Source organism: Mauremys reevesii, linkage group 3 (assembly GCF_016161935.1).
Source record: "Mauremys reevesii isolate NIE-2019 linkage group 3, ASM1616193v1, whole genome shotgun sequence".
Lineage (NCBI taxonomy): Eukaryota > Metazoa > Chordata > Testudines > Geoemydidae > Mauremys > Mauremys reevesii.
In genome coordinates, this window is record NC_052625.1 from 171511156 (window position 1) to 171517735 (window position 6580).

Below are 6580 nucleotides of genomic sequence, written 5' to 3' on the forward strand. Positions count from 1 at the left end.
GGAATCTGGGCTCAGACAAAGCTGAGCATGTAAACTGGTTCAGGGTAAATTAAAAACTGATAGTTTACCCAAATATAAGCTGTAAGTAACCTGAATCTTTTATAAGGTTAAAATATAAATTAAACTATTTTTAAATGTTCACATGTCTCTGCATTTCATGGTTTTTGCCAGGATCAGGAGAAGAATTATAACTGGAAATAATATTCCTCTCTTAGGCCACATCGAGGTCTGGGAAATTTGGCATGAAAACCAGTTCTCAATAACTTTCAAGAGTAAAGAGATTTGGGTTAATTTGCATACAATTGCGATGTTTACTCAAAATAAACTTCTCAAAACTGCAAAAATTCTTCCTTTGCTTGAGTATGGTAAAGAACATGAGTGACTAGAATTGTACACAATATTCCAAATGAGGTCTTAACAGTGCCCTGTACAATAGCATTAACACTAGGGCTGTCAAGCGATTAAAAAAATTAATCACAATTAATCGCACTGTTAAACAATAGTAGAATACCATTTATTTAAATATTTTTGGATGTTTTCTCCATTTTCAAATATATTGATTTCAATTACAACACAGAATACAAAGTGCACAGTGCTTACTCTATATTTTTATTACAAATATTTGCACTGTAAAAAACAAAATAAATAGTATTTTTCAATTCACCTAATATAAATACTGTAGTGCAATCTCTTTATCATGAAAGTTGAACTTACAAATGTAGAATTATGTACAAAAAATAACTTCATTCAAAAATAAAACAATATAAAACTTTAGAACCTACAGGTCCACTCAGTCCTACTTCAGCCAATCGCTTAGACAAACAAGTTTGGTTACAATTTGCAGGAGATAATGCTGCCCATGTCTTGTTTACAATATCACCTGAAAGTGAGAACAGGCATTTGCATGGTACTGTTGTAGCCGGCATCACAAGATATTTATGTGCCCGATGCACTAAAGATTCATATGTCCCTTTATGCTTCAACCACCATTCCAGAAGACATGAGTCCATGCTGATGATGGGTTCTGCTCAATAAAGATCCAAAGCAGAGGGGACCGACATATGTTCATTTTCATCATCTGAGTCAGATGCCACCAGCAGAAGCTTGATTTTCTTTTTTGGAGGTTTGGGTTCTGTAGTTTCCACATCAGAATGTTGCTCTTTTAAGACATCTGAAAGCATTCTCCACACCTCGTCCCTCTCAGATTTTGGAAGACACTTCAGATTCTTAAACCTTGGGTCAAGTGCTATATCTATTCTTAGAAATCTCATACTGGCACTTTCTTTGCATTTTGTAAAATCTGCTGTGAAAATGTTCTTAAAACAAACATGTACTGGGTCATCTGCTATAAGATGAAATACATGGCAGAGTGCAGGTGAAACAGAACAGGAGATATACAATTCTCCCTCAAGGAGTTCAATCACAAATTTAATTAATGCATTTTTTTTAACAAGCATCATCAGCATGGAAGCATATCCTCTGGAGTGGTGGCTGAAGCATGAAGGGGCATATGAATGTTTAGTATATCTGGCACATAAATACCTTGCAACACTGGCTACAAAAGTGACATGCGAACGCCTGTTCTCACTTTCAGGTGACAATGTAAATAAGAAGCAGGCAGCAGTATCTCTTGTAAATGTAAACAAACTTGTTTGTCTAAGCAATTGGCTGAACAAGAAGTAGGACTGAGTGTACTTGTAGGCTCTAAAGTTTTACATTGTTTTGTTTTTCAGTGCAGGTATGTAACAAAAAAAATCTACATTTGTAAGTTACACTTTCACAATAAAGAGATTGTACTACAGTACTTGTAATAGGTGAACTGAAAAATACTATTGCTTTTGTTTATCATTTTTACAGTATAAATATTTGTAATAAAAATAATATAAAGTGAGCACTGTATACTATGTATTCTGTGTTGTAAAATAAATCAATATATTTGAAAATGTAGAAAAACATCCAAAAATATTTAATACATTTCAATTGGCATTCTATTGTTTAACAGTGCAATTAATCACAATTCATTTTTTTAATCGCAGTTAATTTTTTTGAGTTAATCGCATGAGTTAACTGCGATTAATCGGCAGCCCTAATTAACACTTCTCTATCTCTGCTGGAAATGCCTCACCTGATATGTCATATGATCACATGTGCCTTTTTTTCCAGCTGCATAACATTTGTGGCTCATTGTCATCCTGTGATCAACCCACACACCAGGGTCTCCCTCTTCCTCTGTCCATTCCAACTGATTAGACCCCAGCTTGCAGCAGAAATTCTTATTATTAGACCCTAAATGCACAATCTTATAGATTCATTGATTCCAAGGCCAGAAGGGACCACTGTGATCATCTTAATCTGACCTCCTGTATAGTACAGGCCATAGAACTGCCTCAAAATAATTCCTAGAACAGACCTTTTTTGAAAAATATCCAATCTTGGCTTAAAAATTTCCAGTGATGGAGAATCCACCATGGCCCTTGTTAAATTGTTCCAATGGTTGATTACTCTCCCTGTTAAAAATGTACACCTTATTTCCAGTCTGAAAAGGCTCTCTTACACTTTGTCTGCTGAATGTCATCCCATTTCTGTTATGCCAGTCTTCAAGGTCATTTAGATTTTCTTGTATAATATTCCAGTCCTCCTCTGTTTTGATGATGCCTCCCAACTTTGTATCACCAGCAAATGTCACACTCCATACAACTTTGTTAGCTGGACAAATCTAAATCTGACAGGTGCTAACCAGCTATGTCCCCAGGCAGAAGAGTGAATAGAGATTGCTGTATGTAGACATCAAACCTACCATGTGGATTTAATATTAAGAGCCAGACTTATTCACCCTCTCCTCTGTTTAAGGTTGAGTTTCGTCCAATACCTACAATGTGAGCCAGACTCTCAAACGGTGTAAATTACTATAGCCCCACTGACATCAGTTGAGTCATGCTGATTGAAACCTACTAAGGATGTGGCCCTATGAATATGATTGTGTGATATTCATAACAATGTATCGTCTTTTCTTCTAATTAAAATATAAATCTAGTAAGTACAATTAACATATATTTAAGTGGGAAAATGTTTATAATAGATATAGAAACCTTTAAAATTGTACAGCATTGTACAATTATAACAGTTAAGTGGAAAATCCTGAAAACTAGTTGGTCTTAATTTAATTGGACTACATTAAAGGCTCAAGACAAGAGGAATATAAATTTCAGTGAGTAGTAATATTGAATCTGTGTTTACTCTGATGATTTGTATGAGATACATAACTATTTAGCCAATGGACATTAAAATATGGAACATATGAGACTGCACATGAGCAACACTGCCGTAAGGCAAGGTTTGAATGGTAGATATTTAACAGGAGGAATTCCCTGCGCCTTTCTATTCTATTCTATTAGACATCATTGTGTCAACTTTATCACAGAGTATCTGACCACTTTCTAGTCTTCTCCCTCTATTATACTGTATTGTTTTATCAATTTACCCAGAGGTAAAGGATTTTATACCATGCTTTCAGGTCATCCTGGCTAGAACTAGTGTAAATTACACATGTATACACATGTAATCACTGAATGACCTGCTGACATTGGTGGAGTTATGCCTGATGTCAGTGAAAGATCAGTTTGTCTTTGTTTTTCATAAGAATAATAATTAATAAGAAGCACATCCTCCAAGTACTTGACAGATTTTACTATATCCTTGTGAGGTTGGTAAATAAATTATTATTGGTAGTAGTAGGTTCAGTATTATGTATACTCATTGAATAACTAGGGAAACTAATAATTAGGGAGCTTAAGAGAGTTCTCAGAGGTCACAGAGCAAATCCATTTCATAGCTATCTTTATAACTATGGCCTTACCAAATTTATGGCCATGAAAAATGGATCACGGACCGTGAAATCTGGTCTCTCCCCCGTGAATTCTGGTCTTTTGTGTACTTTTACCCTATACTATACAGATTTCATGAGGGAGACCAGCGTTTCTCAAATTGAGGGTCCTTACCCAAAAGGGAGTTGCAGGGGGGGTCACAAGGTTATTTTTTGGAGGGTTGTGGTATTGCCACCCTTAATTCTGTGCTGCCTTCAGAGCTGTGCAGCCTGAGATTGGTGGCTGTTGGCCAGGCGCCCAGCTCTGAAGAAAGTGCCCTGCCAGCAGCAGTGCAGAAGTAAGGGTGGCAATACCATACCATGTCACTCTTACTTCTATGCTGCCTTCAGAGCTGGGCAGCCGGAGAGTGGTGGCTGCTGACTAACAGCCCAGTTCTGCAGGCAGCAGTGCAGAAGTAAGAGTCGCAATACCATACCATGCCATCCTTACTCCTGCTCTGCTGCTGGCGGCGGCTCTGCCTTCAGAGCTGGGATCCCGGCCAGCAGCGGCCACTGTCCAGCTGCCCAGCACTGAAGGCAGTGCTGCCGCCAGCAGCAGCGCAGAGGTAAAGGTAGCAGTACCGCATCTCCCCCTACAATAACCTTGCAAACGCCTTCCCCCCACCCCACACAACTTCTTTTTAGATCGGGACCTCTACAGTTACAAAACCATTAAATTTCAGATTTAAATAGATGAAATCATGAAAATTATTATTTTTAAAATCCTATGTCTGTTAAATTGACCAAAATGGACCATGAATTTGGTAGGGCCCTATTTATAATGCAGGTCACTGATTCCTATTCCCTTATTCAGATCAAGAGAGTGTTTTTTTAATTCAAATAAGTGAGTGCAAACATATTTTCCAACCTAAAGTATCCAAAAAATAGTTACCAGGAGGCTTATTTGGTAATAATGGAATATCATATTGCAAAAATGTTAGCAGTCATGACAGGCCATTGGGTATTTTCGAACTATTTGGATGAAAGAAGCAAGCATTTTCATGCACAATAATTTTCCTTTGTGTTATAGTTGACTAAATTAGATATATTTCAATATTGATGAAAAGTTAAGTATTCTCAGTACATTAATTCATTAAAAGAAAATAAATTTGCAACCAGATACCAGTAATAGTCACAAAAGAAAGAAAATGGAAGATATTATGAAAGTATATGAAATCATTGCTTAATTAACTAACAAAGTCAGAGGACTTAACTTTTATTAAAATATTCTCAGTGATCGCCTTTATAGTAAAGTTTTCATCCTTCTAAATATGCATTTAGCTTACTGCTATTTATTCATATTGAACCAACAGACCTAGAGGCTTTGTCAAAACACTTGAGCATATATATATGTGTGTGTGCATGTGCGTGCTCAAGTGTTTTGATAAAGCTTCTAGATCTGCTGGTTCAATATGAATAAATAGCAATAAGCTAAATGCATATATATAATAAAGCTGACATTTCTAGATTTTGATGGTTTAGCTGCACAGTGTATTTCATTGTCTTATGATTCCTATCTTTCCCACACACAGCAGGATATTCCACTGTACTAACACTTTGTTAAATTGCCACAGCAAATTATTTTTATGTTTACTGACTGAACCTCTGATGTGTGCTAAAATTGTACCATTGCTTTGATTTTGAAAGAAAGTATCCTGAACTACCCTGTGATTTTTTTTTATTCCTACCAGAACAAATTCTGTTACATTAGACACCATTTCCTTAAGGGCTTTAGTAAAGCCTTACAAAGAGAAGACAAATATTTTTTGCAGCTATAAAGTAGTATTAGCTTGACAGCGGATAGCTGGCACTACGAAATCCCACCATGAGACACTCCTTTTAAATGTACAGATTAGTTTCAGCCCATTAAAATTACTGTCATGACTTGAACAGTCTCACTCCATTTCATTTCAATCATGATCTGTTATTTTGCAGAAAAACTGAGAAAGAAAATAGCTACAGAATTCAACCCTCAGTGCCTCTGATCAGAAATTTAAAATATTAAACCTGATATAGCTCACAAGAAATGTGTGATGATAACACCTAATCATGTATATAGGGCCACATCCTTAACTGTTGCAAATAGACATAGCTCCATTGAAGCATACGGCTCATAGTTGCTCAATAGTTTTTAAAACATGATATGAGGAAATACTGGAGCAGGCTATAATATTCAAGGTGCAGTCAGATATTGATTAATTTCACTATTTGTGGCATTTCCTGCAAAACAGCATTATAGGTTTTTGGTCTAAGAAGATGACCCCCCATATACAGTAATGTATTCGGTTGTATGGAATCTGTGCCCAGTATGCCTACACTTCCCAATAGCTTGGAAGGATTTTCAAGAACACTTTGAAATACTGCAATATGTTTAATTTATTTATACACTTTCTCCACTCGGACAGAAAGTCTTCCATGGCAAAGTTTTGAAATTACCTCAGGAATCAGCATCTTCCTTTTTCACACTCTTTTGCTCCTGTTCACTCTCTCCCTTCTCTCTCAATAATTAAACATGAATTAAGTAAATTTTAGAAAAAGGGAACTAGCAAGATGTATGCCCATCATCATCTCAATCACATTGCTTGTGTGCACTAAAAACCAATCCTTCCATATTTGCCTTTCTTTTTTTCTCCTTAGGGCAAGACTACTCTGCAATAAAAGACCTACAGTGCTGAGTCTCAGAGCCCTAGCTCAGTTGCTGCAGGTTCGTAGGGCTCA